The sequence below is a fragment of the Colossoma macropomum genome, unplaced genomic scaffold (genome assembly GCF_904425465.1).
Source record: "Colossoma macropomum unplaced genomic scaffold, Colossoma_macropomum, whole genome shotgun sequence".
NCBI lineage: Eukaryota > Metazoa > Chordata > Actinopteri > Characiformes > Serrasalmidae > Colossoma > Colossoma macropomum.
Genome location: NW_023494799.1, coordinates 27107213 through 27129398, shown reverse-complemented (window position 1 = coordinate 27129398; position 22186 = coordinate 27107213). Strand labels below are relative to the sequence as shown.

Genomic DNA, 22186 nt, shown 5'->3' with positions numbered 1-22186 from the left:
CACCAAGATGCACACCCGTTGTGAGATACAGATACGATTGCTTGAAATAGAAAATACTGTTGTTCAATACAGTCATTAGTGGCCATGATAGCAGCATTCCAGTATGGCATTTATTCAGTATCATAATCAGCACCTTTCAGCTGAAAAAGCACTGCTGTCAGTGTATGTACTGGACTCTGAGCTGCAGTCAACTCAGATATAGACTGTGTTGTAGACATGAATGTCTGAGAAAAAAGGCTGTTTTCTTTTGCACCTAAGCTTGTACAAATACTTCAACACATTTCTAAATTACATCCTATCTAATATGTTCAACTTTGCAGATAAGGATCTTGGAATTACAGATTTCTTTAAAAAGAGTTCGCAATGTACAAGAAGACAACAGGTGAAATGATAAGAACATCATTAACAAGATATGGTAAAATGTCAGCTTTAGCACTCCTCAATAATTACTTTTTTCCAATTCCGTAAGGTACCATCTTTGCCTCATTATAAAAACCCTAAGAGTTTAATTTTCAATATTTTAATTTTCATTTCATGTGGCCAATATCCTCAGATGGCAAGTGGATAATTGTTACATGAGAAGTTCTATGAAATATATTGGATGTCAGAAACATATCACTTTCTGTTTTTTCAGTACAATGGTGCAGTACAAAATCGCCACAATGATAGCGCCTCCTACAGCAAAAAAAATCCTTTCATGACAATATATAAATTAACAAAAGCAAACAGATACCAAGATAAATTGGAAAGGGTTAGACATCTATAGAAAAGGGAATAAATTAGCTCCAGTTGGTGACAGAGAGCAAATACAAAAGACAGCAGTACGCTCTTAAGCTGCTGGAGATAGGCCTATACATGGCAGCCATCAAAAATTTTAATGATTTGTCGGTTGTCACAAGACTACTCTGCACGGCACCGGGAAGCTCAGTGTCCCACCGTAGTGAAGGGATATGAAGAGAAAGAAATCCCCCTTTCATAAAAAGGCCATTTACATGTCGCTCACCTCAGAGAGCATCCGCCTCCGCCATGCCGTCAGGAGTGTGGCGAGCATGGAGCTGGAGCCAATTAAAATGCTTCATGCAGGAGAACGGAGGGATACAGCCCAAGTTGTCACCATAGCAAAATAAAACCAGCCTGATTTTCGTGAAGGTTAATAATGCTAATTAAGCACAAAACCCAGGCCTGGGGTTTGAGTGGCAGCTCTGGGAGGATAAGGTTTCTTCACCATTGTTTATTGTTTATCATTTTCCTATGTCCTTTTTATTTCTGGACTTGAGATTTTAACAAATTGAACAATCATACTTTGCCAAGTATGGCTACTGGTACCACAAACTTGTTAGTGGGTACAACCTAATTTTGAGTAATGAGAATTTATATTAGCGTAATAAAAAGATGCCAAAAGATGACTAAAGCCACAGTCACACCAAATGCAAGTAAAACCTGTCTGGCTAAAAAAGCCAATTCAGTGGAAAAGGACACGAGAACATGAAAAATCATTTAGCTTTCGGTGAATTTGAATGTGAATTCAAGAACCTCTGCCAGCCAATACAAAACAAGAGGATGGGCTATCTTCGTGGTATTCTGAAAATACTACATGGAGAAACATCACTCAATCAAATTAATGTCTCTTATGACTCACAGTTCCAAAAAACAAACTAGTTAACCAGCTCACAGTAACCGCTTACTCAACCGCACATTAATTCCAAAACCACCCATACTCGCCTGATTTTGCCACCCGCCCCACAAAGAAAACAGCAAGGCAGCAATCCGGTTTGACCACAGCTTAAAACTAACACATTAAGGGGTGTGTAAATAGAGCTTCTGGATAAATAAGCGCTCTAAAAAAGCATTGTTTTGTGAATACAGCTCTTTTGGTAATAAAAAATATATATATATATATATATGTCACACATTGTTACGTAGCTTCCTTTCTTGTATTCAACATCAAGAGAAAGTTTAATTTGGACTCATTTGTTTTATTAATAGCAAATTCCAACAGTAATCAATGTGTTATAACAGGAACGCCACTGTGACTTGCATGGGCCTTCAACATTGCTGCCATGAGACAAGGTGACTTCAGTGCCTGCCCTGAGTGAGTATATGCATTTTGTTGTCTGTTGGGCAAAGGAAAAAACAGGGCTGGGGTTTGGGCGAAAATGAATAGGACTCAATAGGAGGAACAAGGAATGACAAAAACGACACATAGAAGAGTGCCGGTCGGTATGGCTGTGTAGTACAGTTTGAGGTCCTACCCTTAGGGAGTACATGTAGTTTGGTGACTGTAGGGCAACAAAGTAATAGAGTTTGTGTGGTGGCGACAACGAATGGGACTCTACAGGAGAAACAAAGGCTGGAAAGAAAATGACAAACAGATGAGTGCAGATCAGAACAACATTGAATTTGTGCTCAGGGGCCTGCCCTGAGATAGTACATGCAAAACAGTGTCTTTTGGTCAAGGAGAAGTACAGTAGGTGGTGGTGCAATTTTTCACCCCATTAATTTTTTCAAGAAATTTTTTTTAATGAAGACTGTATGAAAACCGTGCATCCGATCAAAAAGCTGTATACTTGCCAGAATCACACAATCAGACTGGATAATCTGGAATTGGACCAGTGTCAATATCCTGAATACTGCGGAGCGAGCTGCACAGCAAAAATCCAACAGAAAAATAAGAATAAAAGAGAAGAATAATAATATAAAACAAAGAACTTCCTTTCTTCTATTTAACATCAATCACAATGTGTTGTAACAGGAAGGCCATTGTGACTTACATGGACCTTTGACACTGCTGCCGTAAAATAAGCTGACTTCAGCTGCAGTTAGGTCCACATCCGTCTCAAGTGGTTCTGACCCAAGTCTGGCACTACTGGTCCCTTTCTTGACCGAATATCTGTGTCAACATGTCTCCAGGGCATCAAGCCATTCCAATCACAACTAATCCTTTTCTAACATCCTCATTAACAAAATCAATTAACAATGCCAGATTATATTAGTGCACCAGTACTGAGACAAAGGTGGAAGAACTACCATTGCTGGAGCTCACCATTTGAAGGTGGTTCCCGATTAAATGTAGATGAGAGCGTTGGCTGGAATGCAAAAAAGCTACCCCGAGTGGGAGCATGAGCTTACCAAAAATCTAGCACTGTTCAGATGAATAGGAGATAGGGTATCAGCTTTAACTTCCTTTTAATCTCAACTTCCTTCCTCTGCACTATTCATTTACCAGGAAGATGGGATTAAAAAGTGAATCAAGGAACATGAGAGATTTATGTAAACAGGGTGGCCAGATTAACTGAGCACAGAGAGAGCTTTGCACACACGAGGTGGCAGGCAAATTGCAACAATTCAAAATCTGACCAAGGTGTATTCACACTTCTTCTCAGCATGCAACAGTCCAGGCACAGTAAGAATTCATGCAAGCATTTTGTAATTTGAAAATAAAGAACCTTAAATCATTTCAGGGCTCATTCTACTGAAAGATCTTCAACAGCTGAGGAGAAGGAAGAAATCTGACAATAGTGGAGCCTGGTAAAAGTGCACTAATCAAAGGCAGCTTTGAGCTTCTGAATTCAGTAGAAGAGGTGTCCATGATTACAAGAAATAGAGAAACCTTTAATTTTTCTTCTTCCAGAAAGCAAAGACAGACCCATCTGACGGTTTCACAGTCTTTGACTGTGAGAGAGGCTAATGATGGAAGGGTCGGAAACGAAAAGAAACACATTTGGCCATTTAATTATTTTATTTTATCCCTGCTGAAAAAGGAAAAGTAAAAAAAAGCTTAAAAGTATGTGCTACAGAAAAAAGGGCCAATTACACCTCCCAGCATCTCTGTGACTACATCAGCACTTGAATCAGATGTTTGACTGTCAACCCCCGGAAGGGTCTGTACAAGCAACAGCATCAAAAATGCTTTATTTTTTCCTGAGGTGGAGACAGAAATATTTGATATTAAGCAAAATATGAAACCCCCTGGTATTCATCCAAGTCACATGCAAATGATCTTCTATGCAGGATGTCCTTTTCCTTCCCTTTCGCCTCTGTATATCAGCCATGGAACTTCTGCTGCAAGACTACATTTCAGGTGGAGAACACTGAATTGATTTCCACTTGAAATGCAAAACAGAAGAGGATCGACCGATTCCAACTGTACCAAATTGAAAATGGAAGACATTTCACAGAATTTACACAGCCTTACTTAGCGCTACAGGAAAAGTTACGGTCCTGTGTTTTATATATATTAAAAAAAGGTTTCTTGGCTTAACAAGCTAATTAGCTATAAAATTACTGTCTATACTGCAATTTCTGATAAATCCAATACAGTCTTTAATACTATTTCAGGAAATGCTTTACTTGACTATACAGTATCTACAAGATAAAGAAGAAAAAAAATGCTGAGGACTTGAGAAATTCCCAGAACAGCAATTCATATTTTCAGCTCACTGACTATTTATAGACCTCCTTTACATTTTTCACTTTCAGATTTTATAGGGTAATGATTATTTCCTTGCAGAAGTAAATAGCACAGCACAAACTGCCTCTGCATGTGAGGGCCGTGGCTGATTTATACCCACACAGAAAGTAGCTCACTAGTTCATGCTTTTATGGCTGATTCCTCACCACCTTTTACTGTTTGTCCCCTGAGAGCCGGTACCCTCCTTTGCTTCACAAGTCCCACCTCAGCCCTGGTCTTTCTGCCTTTTCTCTAAAAACAATGGACACAACCTACTCCTGCAGACTTGTGTGTACGTGTGCGCCCCAATTCAAATTTACCACTCTGAAGCGGTACATAACCCACATCTTTCATGCAACAGGAGGCTGAAGTGTGTGCAGCTGTGAAGCTCCTCCACTCTTTGACTCAAAAGGATGGCTTGGATGAGCTGGCACAGCAGCAATAGGCCATGGCCATCTTACAACCTATCCATTGTTGTTGCCCTCTCGAGTACAAGTGTAATGAATCAGGATTGATCTGAGGCTTTTGTTGGTCTGCTGTCAAGCCTGCAGGTGCTTTATAGTAGAGGGACTGAGTGGAAACAGTTAATTACACTGGAGGGGAGAGCATGTCCTGCGCTACTGTTTGATGTGTTGAATCTGAATGCAGTGGGGGGAGTTGGGGAGTGTCCAATGCAAATAGTCTATTAGAGACAACCCAATTTAACGGTTTGTTATGATGACAAATGTAAATGACGGGAGAGGTGACAGACATCTTACATAAACACAAAGTTATTTAACCCTTAAAGGCAGAACAGACATGCCAGCGTCTATAGATTTGCAGCAAAAAGTTCTCTGAAAAACAGGCCAATAAGATAATGAAGTAATAAACTAAGAAAGGAAATCCATCAAGTCCCACCATACAACATAGCAACTATCAGCAGTGGAAAAAGGCTATTCATTAGTGTAAAGTTGGCCTGCAGCAATGGAACAGTAGATCTGGAAGAGCATAAAGGACAGCCTTATATCTTTTGTTCAAAAGAGTAAACATAATAAATTGTTCTTCTTAGTAATGGATTGCTATAGGGATGTAAGATTATATCAAAATCATATCAGTATCAGCACATTATTCACTGTAAAAATATGCAAATTTGTTTAAGTCTGGTTGACTTAAACCTTTGAGTAACTTCAGTTAAAACATGTAAAAAACAGACTATGTTGTGCGTTTTTTTATTTAAAAAGTTGCATAATTTTTACACTATATATATAATCAGGCAATAAAACATTTTGGCATTGAAATGATGATTAGATTTGGTCAGTATGATTCTGTGTTTAGTAAACTCTGGAGAGGGCTATCAGTTTTAACTGACAATTAATTTATTCATTGTGTGCAACAATTAAAATACAAGCCTAAAGTGGATGATTAGCCACATTACTTGCTCACTAGCTATGTTTACTAACAGGCTTTTATCGATCCCTGTTGAGGAACTACATTCTTTTTCGAATTTACATTTACATTATCTTAGAGGGATATTTTTGTTAACACAGGAAGAAATGTTGGCAACAAAAATTTGTGCACATTGTTCTAAAAACGTAAAGTTTAAATCGTAGTCTGTGCAGGAAAAATGTCAGGATAACTATACAGAGGGCTCCAATCAGAGCTCATCTACGAACCATCGAGACAAAGCAGGCCAAACAGATCAGCTGTCGGGCGGGACAAATCCAGAGCCTAAACATGATTACACGCAGATCGCAGGAAAATATGGCAAAACACATTTTACTGCTAAATTATATTTATTATCTTTCTGATTTCCAAGAATTGCAGAATTTATGCTACAGAGGATTGATATTAACTTCTACCATTATATATTTAACATCTTCTAAACACATCAGTGTCCTACTTTTTTCACACTACTCACCACGTCTACCGCAGTGGTTGCAGCAGTCACAGATAATGACCCCTATAGAATTTCCTCATAAATTGCTTTTTTTTTTTTTATACATGTTTGTATTGATTTGTATATACATGAATTTCCAGTTTACAGTGTTTCATATTGTAACTAGTTTATTATTCTTTGGCTGATCATGTAAATGCTGAAAAAAGACAAAAATGGCAAAAGTTGATTTGAAGTGTTATGAGATTTGAAAGGATGTAAAATATTGATTTTGTTCATTTAAATTAAAATTTTGCTTTGCATTGTTTCAGTGAAAATATTTTTTGAGTTGAATTAAACCACTTAAATTGCTTGTAACCACATATAACATTTTTAGGTTAAACTGACAAACCATTTTTCAGTGAATAAAAAGCGATCATTACATCAGAGAAACATAAAAACAGAAAGATAAGGCTTTATTGTATAGGAACAAATGAAGTACTAGAGACTAAAGAATCTATGTTTTCATCCACATCACACCTAATGTCCTCTCTGCATGTACACATACTAATAGTCATTTGCTTATTATGCTATGGGCCCATAATGGACTATGCAATGTGAATAAAATAACTCCAGAAGTGACCCCTTTTTATAGATTGTCATCACCTGGGCAGGACAACTCAGATAGAAATCAATTTTAACTGATAAATAAGACAAACTAACACAGAGAAGACATTTATAGAAACAGTCTGTATTTATCTGCTCACATGCTGCCTATTAAACGTAACTTGCTTTTATGCTGCAATACGAAAACTAAGATTAGTGATGTAACCCTCGGTTCACTGATCTGTCTGCCAGTTTAGTCTCTATTCAGAGGGCTGGTTCCAACTCTATCTTATGATGAACTGATAAAAATACCAATTAACTGTTCTCATAATTTTTCATCAGACATCTTTACATTATATAATATTTACCAGTTATGCACATACTTAGTTTGTCTAACCAGATAAACCTTTGTGCAAGCACAATTCTGAGCTGTTCACCACTGCAGTTCACTGCACTGATACTGATTTGCTTACTGAGAGAAAAAAGGCGATGCAAGACATTTGATCGGCCACTTTGTTTAGCTGCTGACGGCGTTTGCCCAATCAGCTATATGACTTTGTATAAAGTTGTGTTAAAATGTGCACAAACTGAGAATGCCAAAACGGCAACTGCAATCACAAAAAAACAAAGTGTGTGATAGTGAGTTCTCACTCAGTTCTGAGCCAGGAATCCATCAACCCAAGAACTAAAACAGATACAGAGACTCGACCCACCACATATTAGTAGCTTACACTTATTATACGGTCAAATCAACACTGCACGTGCACACAAACTCACACAAATGTCCACAGTCAGACAGAATTATGTTTAGTCAAGCAAAGCTACTTGTACTTCACAAGGGTGAAAATAGAAGCAAAATACACTCATTCTACCAGCATACATTATAAACGTTAGAATTAGCTACACAGCTAACAAAGAAACACATTATTCAGCGCTGCCCTCCACAGCACCAAGCTCGAACTTTTTTGTTTTCTTAAGTCCCGTGATGTCTCGATAAATGCATTTATTGCTCTCTTTCATTTATATTTATTTGCCTCAACCCAGTGCATCCAACTCACATTTTGTTTGCTGCAGCATAACGTGACTGTGAAATTTAACAACTGTGGAAAATGGCTGCAGTCGGCTTAAATAACTGTGATTAGGCAGTTATGTAATATCTGTGACAGGCCTGACTCCGGAAGAGCAGAACGCTCAGGAGACACTGGGCTTCTGTGCTAAACCGATTTATTTTTATTAATTTTATTTCATATCATTTGAAATCTTCTACAGTGTTAAACTGGATTTAACCTCAATTTCAACATCTGACAAATGTTTATGTATCTGCATCAATGTCTACACTGACAAGATATGCGCATAAAAAAATCAGATATCAGCATCGGCCAAGAACTCCCCAATTGGTGCACGCCTAGACTGCAAGAAATTAAAAGAACTGGGGATGCACGATTATATCTGGATCATATCAGTATCTAGATATTGATGTTGTGGTTTATATTTGACTGATATTTCAACCTGAGCAGAATGTTTAGGCGACGCTGGGCTACTGCATTAAAATGTTAATATTTTATTAATTTTTCTGCATTTGTAACCCCACAGAAAAAAAAAAAAGTTACATTTCTCTGTAATGTTAACCCTGGTGGATGTTTATGTATCCACATCAGCATTTATATACATGAAAATATCAGACATGGACACTGGCCCAAAATTCCCAGATTTGAATCCCAAATTGAAAGCTATATATTTGCCTGTCAAGAGGTTCTCTGGGCCTCTTGAATCAGTCAACACAAAAACAGAGACGTGTGCAACTAAAATAAATAAATAAATTAGTTAATTATTTAATTACTTACTTAACATGAAAATAATCTACATGATGACCTACCTTCTTACTTTGGATGCATAATGGCACAACAACTCAAACATGAGATTAACAAAGTGCTTTTATACGTAATTCATGTTTACTGTACCATGACTGCACTAGTAAAATGCAAAAGAGAACGGAAACGATATCTGTAATTACACCTAAATTCCATATCGATCTGCCCTTTCTTCCTGACCTCTGATATACTTTGAAACCCTCTTTGTTACTGCACACAACTAACATAACCTAATGAGGACCTTTCCCTTTTGTTAGCAATGTCACTGACTACAAAATTATCCTGTTAACCTTTGACCAAAATGGACTGTGACAATTCCCAGCACAGGGCTAAATCCCTGTTATTTGTAGCTAGAGGGTCAGCCCAGTAGCTGCAAATCATGCTAATCTGAGTCTACAGTCTTTTAGATCACCCTACCTCTAATTCTAAGCTTTCTCTTTTTTTTGGGGATGGGGAGCTAGAGAGAAGAAAAAGCCTGAAAACAAATGCCACACCATTCTGCCAATCACTGAGCATACATAATCCCTCATTACTGCTAAACTCTACAGCTATCAAAACAAAACAACAGCTGTTGCTTATGGCCTGTTTTGTACAAATATTCATGATGCAACAATGTCAAACATATCGTTCAACAACTTCTGAGCTACCAGAAAGTTAGTTTAGATAAAAGGAACTTGGGGAAGCAGGTATATCATACAGGACTCTTTGTAGACTTAATACACTTAATATAATTAATATGCAGATTAATATGTCTAACCTGTCTTTTTTGCCTTTCAGATGAAAGCAATGTGTAATCACATATTTGTAAATCCAACATGGTGGGCCAGTTTTCATTGCATTTTATATATATATATATATATATATATATATATATATATATATATATATATATATATATATATATATATATATATATAAGCTTACAAAAATAACACTGTTGTTTAAGGTTTGAAAACTAATTTTACCAAAAGCCTTCACAAATCAACAAAAACAAGCACAAAAACAAAACACATATTGAATGCCATCTTACTGTGAAAAAAAAAAACGTTCACTAAAACCACTCGAGGTCCTATTGTCATGCCCTATAACATTAGCTTAGAGGGAAGCTGTAAAGGAAGTTAGCATTTAGAGCTGTTCACTCACAGGGGCTGTTTATTTTTTGCGCAGCCCATTCGCCTGGCATTCCTGCAGCGAAGAGTAGTCTGGATCACAGTGCCCTCGAGGGGCTCCGTCTCCCGCTGCCTTCATGTGCCTACAGGGACTTCCCTTTTTAACTCCAGAGAGTATGCCACATTCCGTACCCCTGCTACACTGCCACACAGCTTCATCAAGCTTGATCTGCTCTCGTTATCCAAAAACACATACTTACAACTACAGCCGTTTCCCCTCTCACCTCACTTTATCCTCTGCTCCTTTACCCTTTATCCTTTGACTTTGGAGTCTCTCTTCCTTGAATGCTTTATCATGCACCAGGAAATCACGCTTTCAATTAAAAAAAAGGACGTCCATATTATCACTAAATAACTGGACATACCTTGAGTGATGTACATATTCGTTGATTAAATCTGATTTGGACATTTCAAAGTCACAGCATACGCTGCTGTTTGCTATACTGTGTCATGTTGTCTGAACGCTCAACCAGACTATCAGAGCCTTAACAGCCTAACAACCTTACACAGGGTAAATTATAAAATGGATATTTATGTACTGAAACAGGCTGAAGTAGAATATGCTTTTGGTCATATTTTCATATTCCCATGACAATGAGTGTATTTATATACACTTAATAATGCAAAACAGCAGAAAATCAGATTTTGTCAATGATTCGTTCAATGCGTTTACAGGCACTTGGGTAATCAGATAACAAAGAACTCTGGGTCTACATGAGTCACTCGATAATCGTATTTCTGCTTTGCAACCTGTCAATAAAATCACACTAGAAGAAGGATCTTACGTAACAAATCAAATTTCATGCTACTGCTTTTTTTTTTTAACATGGCATCACTTTAATGACAAGTATGAATATACATCATCTAGTCGATTAAGAATTTTAAATTTCGTCAAGCATGTAGTTTTATAGTACAGGGAGATTCACTCAAAAGAGGCCCCAAATATTCCGTAATAACTCTCGCTAGGACGAAGCAATCTGAACAAAACAACATGCAATGTGCTCCGCAGTATATGGAGCTTCGAAAAAGCTGGGATGCCCCTGCGTCGGACAGCCGTCGCGACAATTAACCTCCATTTGAAACTTCCGGGTGCATTCCCCCGTACCCCTTTTTGTGTCTGGCAGAAAACGGAGATCACTGCCAGCATCACATGTAATGCAATCGATTACACATACGTCAAGGTATGTAGCGGATGTTTTTGGTTCAGATTGCTTCATCCTAACGGGAGTTACAACAGAATATTCGGGGCCTCTTTCGAGTGAATCTCCCTGTATTACTCAACAAGTGTCATTTGCTGCATTTGTAGTAGAGATATGTAGATCGCCTGTATAAAAAAAAAACATTATATCTTGCTGAAGTACTTTTAAAATTATTTATTTACCTGCAGAGTACGAAATATTTTCTTTGGCTATTTTTGAATAAGAACACATTTTCAACTGAACACCTATGTGAGCGGCACAATTTTGGTTTGTACTACTAATCTATTTTAGCCCAGCACACCCGCCTTCCCTGATACGTTACTATTACACAAAAGCCTGTTATTTTCTCTCCCACTTCATCTATATAATCTGTGTACATCTTTTCACGAGTTAGCATGCTTCTACATGAGTGCCCTCTGGTGTGTGATCGTCTTGTTCCCTCTTTCTAGACCTGCATCATAATTTCTGTATATTTTTACTGTCCACTAATTAAACTTTTAGATTTAAGGCCATTGAAGTGCAACTCAAAAATATGCCAAGTAGAAGCAAAAATTCACCTACTCATAGCGTCAGGCCAACAGACGATGCCATCATCCATCTTCGATGGCTGACAGACATCACAATGTTGAGTCAGCATTGAGATGCCACAACCCCCCCTCCTTGTTTTTACAGATAGCTCTGTAAATAAAAGCTAAGTAGGTGTAAATAAAATCAAAATAGGCTATTTTGATAGCTTAAATCACCATGTCATAAATAAAGCCACTATTAAAAACAAGTGAAGTCAGTTTCTCATTTACCAGCTTCTTTTTCTGGCACCGCAAAGTGCACTAAGACAACAGATCTATTTAAATCCCTACTGGTGTCATCGTCCATCGCAATGTTTCCCTATAGACATTGTCATATGTCAGTTAGGTAGACATTGCCCAACACTACCTACTCATACAACTACAACTGCACTGTCACTGAGAAGGAAATGCTTTTACCTCTTATATCCGCCTAAGCAAAAGGGAAACCCTCTATTACAACAAGTATTAGAGACCACTGACTCTACTTTATACAAGTACTGTGATTAATCATTAACCATTTTAAACAAGCTTAAAATGAGACAATAATTAAAAAAAACTTTTAAGTTTTAAAACACAAGTGCCACAAATATCTAACCAGGCAGAAATAAACGCTACTGAACGTAAATGTGTATTACTGTAAGATCCAGGCTATAAACCACCGAACATCTAGGCAATAAACTCAACTGTTACAGAGATTAATGCAGAGGAAGAACATGATAGTTTCTTAGAAGTACTGCAACAGGCATCAGTACATCAATTAATTTTTACTTAGTTTTAAGAACACAAAAAAGCTTGTATAAGGCTACAAAAAAAATCGCAGCAGTTGCATAATCTGCCATTCTTCTCCAATAATTCTGATAACTGATCACTGACAAGTAGAAAAAACTGATCAGTGTATTATGAAGAGAAAAAAAGCCTAAAGACTGGAAAATGTTAAGTAGCATATTCATGAATGGAGCACTGAAAATGCTGAAATACTGAGTCAATAAAAATGACTACAATATGATGCCACTGTTTTTTTGTACAGACTATTATAGATCACTGCAACCTTACATTATCAACATTAATGAGATGCCCTGGGATTTTTTTGGCCAACTGCAACATGAAAAACCATGACTTCCAGCGGCTCTGCACACAGTTTGACCCACAGGCCCGCAGACACTAACGTGACAGACTCACTGTTCAAAGAAACTGGCCTCCTTTCATCTCCGGCTTTTTTTAATAGCCACACTGGCCCATGCCATCTGCTTTATTCTAATACGAGAGCTTAAGATGCACATTTTTGAGGCTTCATGAGCGAGATAAACAGACTTTACAATGCTCACCCTTGATTATAATACACAGTACATTATGCTGTAAAATATTCACTGCTAAACTGCCAGCGACGCTGGCCACCCGCCTGGTCTTCACAGTATGGTGGCACGAGGCCTATACGCTTCCGCCCCCGCGACCTTCTGTGTATTTCCTTCTCACTGTCAGCTGAGAACAGTCCTGCTCCCTAAAACCTTCCAGAGCAGCTCCAGTACCCTGCCAGCTACCATGCCTGGCTGCAGACATCTGTAAAATATTTTTATTCACTGCCCCACAACCACACTGGCAAAGGTCTCCGAGTTGCAACTTGGCATGACTTCTGAAAAAAAAAAGGGGGAAAAAAGCAGTATGACTGCTTCCTGCAGCTTTCTAGCAGGATGTCTGTTTCCCTCAGTGGTGCAGGGCAGAGTTCATCAAGCATCGAGGGAGAGCACTGTGGCTCGTTCCAGGCCGGGGGCACAGAGCCCCAGCGCCGGACAACCAAAAGAAATCCTGATGAGTGCTACTATGCCAGGCTGGCAGAGCCAGCTATCTGCAACACATGTGCTATTCCATATTTAGAGAGACAGCCTTTCAAAACATGCAGCCTCCTCCCTCTGCTCCACTCCATCCCATGTGAAATATTAAGACTCATTTGCAGTGAGGACATAACAAATGCCAATAGCGTGCCGTATGGAGAACAGCAGATTATTTTCAAATAGCGCAGACTCGTTCTGATTAAGTCTCGTTTCATGACAAATGCCTACTGCCACTGTGTCTGTTACTGTGTTTACGCTGCCATATGCATCGTGTAATTATTCCATGAAAGAGAACTGATGTCCTGAGGGATTTGTATAGGAATCAAAAGCAATGCTAGGGAAAAAAAAGGGATGGCTGACAAATCTCACAACACACAATTTTTTGCCTTTGAACATGCTTTAAGCAGTCTAGTCTGCAACAACACGCCCCTAATAACAGAAAAAATAATAATAATTACATCATCTACCACATATGTTGACAACCATGTGCAAAAGCTCATGGCAAAAGAGATAAATGCTGTATGTGAACGTGAATATAATGGCTGCGTTATCTTTTTTCACCTTATTATGTAAAAGGATTTTAGTGTTTGTTAAAATGCTAGGATTTAGGAAATTTACACCTTCTGCCACAGTCCAGAGGCCCAGCTATCATTAAGACCATTAAAGTGTGCATCCAGTCAGGCATGTTACAGTAAACTTACAGCACCAAAGACATTAGGTTGTTGAGCAATTTTTAATGAAATTGCATAAGTAAAGTCTATCTGGGTGCAGGTTTTGCTATAAGAGTACATCTCAGCTTATATATATATATATATTTTTTTTTTATTTGTTTTTAGGGATGCCCCAAATCAGTTTTTTATGCCTCATTTGCATTTTTATGACCTAGTATTTCTGGTTTGGGACATTACAAAAGTTGGATGCGTACCCATAGAAAAAAGGCCACAAAAAGGCCTCATAGTATTTCCAGCAAGAACTTGGTAGACAAAACCTTTTGCTGCTTGTGTCTAGAGATGAAACGGTATATGAATTTTTTATATCACGATTCTAGTTAAGCTACCTGGTCCACAGAATTCATTCTTAAAGGGCATTCAGCTCGCTCTGAGCCTGAGGTAAAAAAAAAAAAGCGTGAGTGTTCTAACAGTTTGTCCTACTCATTGATCAGTCCTAACAAGCATGCACATATGCTTAGTACAGCATAGTAACTCAGAGTTTTAAATATTATACTGTGTTTTTATTTGTAATTCAGTACAAAGCCAGGTTAATATTATTACTTAACCTAAATCAGCTTGTCAGAGGGTATTAAAATATCCTAATGCTGGTGCCACTTTCCAAAAAGACATCAGCCAGCTTCTTGTTTCAATTTTCTCATTTCACCATGTTTCACCACATGGTGTGGAAGTTACATTCTGGTGCCTCAGCTTCGTAGTTTTAATGCTGATAGTTTTTTTTATAAGAAGATTTAGGTCTACCTAGTTTTATTAATGGAGCTACCTATAAATGTGCTATGAAAGGACAACTCGACAAAGTAGCACAATTCGTCAGATCACATTCGCTATAAAATAGTGGGTGGTGATCCTGTAGAGGAATCATAAGATTTGAAGTGTTGCCCCTTTTGCAGCGATTTTCTTTCTGCATGTTCTGCAGACATGATGACCATCTTCAATCAAGTTTACCTCTGAACTCTGATAAAAAACAAAATACAACCACATTTCAGACTTAGTTCTCTTAGAAGGCTGAAAAATATCCAGAGTGCCCACCATGTTTTCACTGACACAACACAAGCCCACGTTGCGTGAGGTGTCTGTTTGCCTGTGTCTGGGAGAAGGCTGCTCACTTGGGTTGATGCTGGACAGTATTTAACATGAATTTTTCAAAGCATGGTAATCAGCCACAGTTTTAATCTTAATTAAAACTTGAAATAGTAATACTAACTGCCTGGAATTTTGAAGTGGATTTGATTCCCCCTCACTGTATGTTATCCCCAAGCTAACATGCTAGTCACAATACAACAACACAATGTGATACAATCTTATTCACTGCAATAAAGTTCATTTTGTTGTATTACTACATCTCTGACTGGCTCAAAAGGATTTAATCAAATTTTATTTTGAGTGAAAACACACCTGGTCAGACTAATTGCCGGAGCAGTTTACAAAGTTTATAAAGGGTTATACAACTAGCCATTGATTAGACATTATCATTTAGAAATTAGTACTTTTATTGTCAAACTACGTCTTGTAGTAGCCTAAAACAAAATGACTATCTTGAAACTGGCTGAAATTCACAATCTTGCCACCACAGATTTGGACAATTAATGAGTTTTAACACTGCTCTGTTCTGAATCAGAAAGATGAAACTTAAAGACGGAAATCAGAACAGGAAAAAAAAACAACAGTTCTCATTATGAATCATCTGTCATTTTCTGTTTTTTTTTTCTTTTTTTTAAATAATGAGTCACAGATACTCCATGATAAATCTTAACATTGTAGGATCTTTCACACTTTATAACCTCTATCCTTGATTTCCATCACAGCAACATCCATGCACAGCATAGTTATGTTTTTTCTGATATAACACAGTTAAGAATCATATCATTAGCAAATTATTATCCCCACTGTGAGCTCAAAAAGACATGTTTTTGAAAAAAGAAAATAGGTAGTGCAGGAAGGGCTCCAGGACTGGAGTTGGGAGTTACTGCACTAGACGATGTGGATCTGAGACATTACAAGATCTGACACTTGTACAGACCACACACTATGTTTAAAAAGTGTAAACTCACAAGATCAGATCTTTAATAATATGGACAAGTAGTTGTGGCAAACTGGCAGCACTCTACTGTGAGCTTACATCTCTAGCATCTCTGGCCACCAGGCTGTAATTACATGGCATTGATCTCACTTACTTTATTCATCATTTTATGCATTTATTTATTTATTTAATCTCGATGCCTTACATGCAAGCTGCCATCTGTAGTCTGTAACCTAAGCGCTGTGCTTAGAAGTGAGAGATTCATAATTTCAGCACATGGTCTTCAACAGGGATGAGCAAAGAATTCCAACATTATTAGAAGAATGCACAATGATATCGTAATCAGATCAGCACCGGCTTTAAAAAAATGTACTGGCGCTAGACAAATCTTACCAAAGGTGGTATTTAACTTAGCGTAATCCAGAAGAGCAAAATGTTTAGGCAACGCTGGGCTGTTATGCTAAAGAGTCAGCTTTTTTTTTTTTTTTAATATTTCACTGCATTTGTGACCTTACAGCAGGGGTTGGCAACATGCGGCACCACAGCAGAATTAGATTTTTAGGTAAAAATAAAATAATCCTCTTTGCATTAAAATAAAGCTTTGCAGATCGTTTTAACACAGTTTTAACAATAAATGGTCTTAAACGCTGGAGTTAATGTATAACAGCTAATTCACCCTTTAACCCTGAAGGTTGGTACGCAGACTGCTGGTCACCATATCAATGCAGAAAAGTCTCACCTAGCTAGTAGTTAACGAAAAGGCAAAAAGAAAGATTTAAGATGAACTTCGATAATTTGGAGATTATCTGACTTATTTGCATTTATAATCACTCTAGCTGGTTCCCTGATATGTTTAATCTGCAACCAGAAACTGTCAAACACTAAAAAGTCACACTCACCAGCTTCTTGGTCAAATTCTCCCGTTCCACCTTAAATGGTGCAGCAGTTACATTCTGGCCTCAGGCACCATTTAAGGTGGAATGGGAAAATTCGAACAAGAAGCTGGTGAGTGTGAAGCTGACTTCAGCTTCATAAAAATCAAACGTTGAGAGGCATTTTACAAGAAACTATTCTACTTTTGAGGAAAAATTTCCTGCCGGAGATGCGAGAAAAGCGGCTATAGCTGAGCTAAAGCTTAAAGCAAAGTAAAGTAAGTCTGCCTTTTCGTTTATATTTTTTAGTCTAGTGTTAATACATCAGCACATACTGAGACATATTTACAGCCAAGATGGTAAAACGTTACTTCAATAAAATGTACATAAAATGTTGTGGCTCCCAAGATGGTTTGATTTTTGTTGAAAGGACAAAATGGCTCCTCTTAACATATGGGTTGCCGACGCCTGCCTTACAGAATTGTTATATTTCTCTGCAATGCTAATCCGTCTAGTCGATCTAGTCCCAATTTAACCATTTTATATAAATTTATGTATCAGCATCCATGTCAACAGTTTAGATGAAAAACACTGAATAGCAACATTAGCCTACATATCGGTGTGTCCCTAATTACTAGGCATGACAAACGTCACTGGTCAATTCTGTGACAGTCTGAAAGCAGTCTGTTTGGTAAAACAGAAGTGCTATTTGTTCATTACAAAAAATGCCAAAGGGAATTTGCACAGACATGTTGTGAGCTGACTGGTTGTGTGACTTTATTAACAGCCTGACAAACGTCATGCCTTGTACATCTAGTACAACTTAGGCCTGGAAAACATTTTATTAATAGGGAAATTACTGATCTCTAGTTAAACATGTTACATATCATCACTGCCCAATTAAAACAAGTATCTCCAGAATGGTAAGTTTACAGGAGAGGCCAAAAATGTTCTTTACTTTCAATGTAAGTTAATGTAAAGTGATTTTATTCAAAGCAATTCTGGAGCGTTTCTATTGATCCATTCGTCAGGAAATTGTCACACAGTGTACAGAGCAGCTGCCGGGCTCAAATGATGTAGAAAAGTAAAAATGGAGATGTTTTTCTTTGGACAGCAATGATATGTTTGATTCCAGAGCTCTACCGTGAGCTGATTTGGTTCCTTATTATCTTTTAACACAACTATCAAGTTTGGGGGCTTCTAAGTAGCTTAGCCACCTACAGAACCATTTCTGCAAGCAAAGATTTTGGTTCATTCACTGTTACCTGATCTTTGTCCTGAAATACTCAAGGCTACAATGGTCCCTTTTCTAACCGACAGGGACCGGCACGTAGCTCATAAAGATAAAGTAATTGGATTCACATGCTTTGTAGCAGCAGCAGCATGTGTCTGTCCATGTCCTTCAAGGTTGGTAGCCAAAATGTGAGAGGGAACAGACTTGCAGGGTGCAGAAAACTGAAAAGTGTGCACATTTGTTAAATTGGGGGCTAAAGCTGCTTTTCCACTGCATGGTAAGGCTCAACTCGAGTCGTTTTTGGTACCAGCTACTTTGTTTTCCACTGCAGATATAGGACCCCTTCAATGTAGCTGGTCATCATAGCGACACCAAATGAAAGCGCCGTGAGGGGAAGGAGACAAATTTTGTTGAAAAAAAAAACGAAATACTGCTTAAAAAAAACAGGAGCATTTGGGAAAAACAACATCAGAGTGCAAACGACGAGACAATTCTGGTTGCTCAAAGGAGATGCAAGAGGCTACGCTAACCTGGTAGCTAACGTTAGCATATGTGTTTAGCGAGTCTCTCTGACCAAACAGTAGCCTGCAGCATGTTTGCATCACCTTTTGGTATCGGCTCAGCTCACTTGGAACCTCAACAGCTGTGATACCAAAAACAGTACCCGGGACCAGGTACTAGATTTGCTTAACGGACAACCAAAAAGGTGGGTCAAGCAGAGCCAGTACCATACAGTGGAAAAGCATCTTAAATGGGGTGGTGACAAAGTACACTCTTAAAAAAGATGGTTCTTCAAGGGTTCTTTAGTAAAGAGAATGGTTCTATATAGAACTATGAACACTCAAAGAAACATTTGCATGCTTAAAGGGTTCTTTGCCTCATGACGGAATCGTTCCTCAGACCGATGGAGAATATGTTGTATATGGTTCAAAATAGAACCTTTTTCAAAATGTTCTGTGTAGCACCAAACTATTGTCTCAAGCTTGGCATCACAACAATAGCAGAACCCCTTTTGGTGCTATATAAAAATCTTAAAGTGCCATTTTTTTTTGTCAAGCTTGTAACAATACAAGAACCCTTTTTAGTGTTATATAGAACTATTTCAAAAAGGTTCCAGCTCTAAATAACATTTAGAACTATAGCACCGCATAAAACCATCACTTTTACCAAAGAACCTTCTCTTTTTTTGTCAAGTTTGTAAGAACACAAGAACCCTTTCTGGTGCTATGTAGAACCATTTCAAAAAGGTTCCACACAGAACAATATACAACACATTCTCCATCAACCTGAAGAACCATATCACCGTGCAAAGAACCACTTAAACATGACATGGTTCTATATTGTGGTAGCTAGAATAATATTTAGAACTACAGTTCCAAGTAAAACCATTGTCTTTACTAAAGAACCTTTCAAAACCATCTTTTTAAAAGCGCAGCGCCAGAAACTTTTGACGTAATTTGAAATATTCAGCACCGACGGTGAGATGAACAGTTAGTTTGATTAAGATGTAGCCAGTCAAAACGCCTGCAGACGCTAGTAACTCTGTTCTTCTGAACGGTTTACTGTTACGCATAACTTGAAACGACGTGCCGAAGCGCACAGCCCCAAAAATAACCTAAAAACACATTTCGTGCTGGTCATTTTGAGCAATTGTACTCCGCACTGGAGGGAAAGGTAAGCCTCGGGTACTAACTGTAGTATTAGCAAATTATAACGTGTTAGCTAACAGGTTTCTCAACTGCGCCTCTACCACGAAGTTAGACTAACAGCTAAGCGAACTATTCAGCGGCATGTTTCTGACACCTCGCTGACAGGTCGATACGTTAACAGCCAGTAGTTATTTAACGACCTAGTTAAGCTGACACAAACGCAGGAGCTACTTTTAACTGCTCACAAGCAACACTTTAATGCACTGAAGAGGACTCAGTCGAGCTGGTTGAGTCTAATTCCTTGACATTTATGCCCACGTCAACCGAGGAAGCTAGCAGCGCTCGAATGCTAACTAGCCGTTAGCTAGCTCAGAACCTCAGCTAAACTTTTTCCACAGTGAGCAGCTGCTTCATTTCTACCAAACTCACTCGTTAACACAGCTCAACCGAGACACGGTCGCCTTATTAACACTCTAAAACGCCTGCCAGCGTTAAATACGAGCTATAACAGATTTCAAAGCTGACTTAGGACTTCTTAAAAGCGAGCTGGCTGTAGCTGTTGACACAGGATGAACCGTGTCGTTAGCCGGCTAGCTAACTTCGCTCTATCCTTACCAGGAAGTGCCAGCTTAGCTTCCACACAGTCGGTCCGCGCTGGAACTCGAGTTAGATGATGGCGCCTCAAGTCAGTCCAAGGTCGAGCTTCAGCTCACTTCTCCAACTTCGTTCTTGTGTGGCTTGCCTAGCGCGCAGAATTACGGCGGGTACTCCAAGACTGCTAACGGGTGAGAGATATGCGCGTCCGCAGACCGATTTTCTAGCTCGCCATTCCTGAGGTGTAAAACACACATCCCAGCATGCCCAAAGGAAAGGGGGCGGGCTGCAACACAGACACAAGACAACAACACCAGCGAGAGCAGCAAGTTAGCAGCAGCAGCACACGGAGCCACTGTCGGAGTTCTCTGTGGCATTGAAGTCCTGTTTATCGCAGCTTTACGGCAATTATTTTCTTGTACTAAAACTTAATTACCGAAACTAAGTCTAAAAAACACACTTCTTGTTGGAAAAGTTGAGCTTTCGTAACTTTCTCCGTAGCGCGATACTAGACTGAGGTTTGCTACTTATTCGAAATTTCCGTTCCACCTTAAATGCGCCAGCAGTTACGTGCATCCATTAAAGGTGGAACGGAAATTTGAATAAGTCCACTTCAGCCTCGTCGAGCTCAGACCAAAGGTTTTCTAAGCAGTTGATATTTATCGTTAAGCATATATATATTTATATTAAAAAATAAGGCCAAAACGTCTAAAAAACACATTTCGCGCTGGAAAACTTTAGCTAGCTCTCGTAGCTACGCAACTCCGAGGCCGTGCGTACAGATCACATTAGCCCTCAGATGACCAAGCACTGATTTTGTTTATGTATTTTCCTTTTAAGCTGCCCTAAGGAAACCTCTGACCATAAAAAGTATCATATTTTTATATGGATTTTGAAGGAATGCAAAATTGGAATCCGGCTTTCAAAGGTTAATCATAATCTTATTTTGAAAGTGCGTTACACATACAAGGAATCTGACTTGGTGAGCGCACATGACTGACATGTAACACACTGATCAGACAGTTATTAAGTAAGTACACAGACTGAACAGTTATTTAAATAAGGGACAAATAAAATAAAAATACAATAATTAGAACAAATAACAAGAAAGAGCCAATGTGAGAGGAGCTAAAGAGATGTGTGAATATCTGTTCATTTGATGAATATCTATACATATGCAGGTCTGAGTAGACTATAGACTAAATAGACTAATATTACTGAATGATATGAACATTTGTAAAAATGAACATTTATACAGCTGTGCAAATCAGCATTGTGTTAGAGGAGGAGTTGTACTGTAACACAGGAAGGAGGTTTGTTGGGTTCAGTTCAAAGTGTGACGTGTTCACTGTGGTTAATGAGCACTGCAGCTCTGGGGAAAAGCTGTTAGCATGTCTGATTGTGCCCTTATGAAATTTTCTTTTTTCGCGATTTTTGTTCTTTAAATAAAATCTTATGTAATATTATTGGAGCCTGTAACACATGAATATGTATATGTATGTTCTGTATGAACAGTAAGTAATCTTCATATTTTAAATTTAATAATA

The 22186-nt window shown here is 38.4% G+C and overlaps 1 protein-coding gene across 2 annotated transcripts in view; it reads right to left on the bottom strand.

Annotated features, from left to right (window-relative positions):
- Positions 1-20899, bottom strand: part of nek7 (NIMA-related kinase 7) — a 76692-nt gene extending 55793 nt beyond the window's left edge. For both annotated transcript variants that reach the window (XM_036586919.1, XM_036586920.1), the window contains exon 1: positions 20661-20899. The gene's annotated coding sequence lies outside the window, so the exon portion shown is untranslated. The remainder of the gene's footprint in view (positions 1-20660) is intronic.
- Between the last annotated feature and the right edge of the window lie 1287 nt (positions 20900-22186).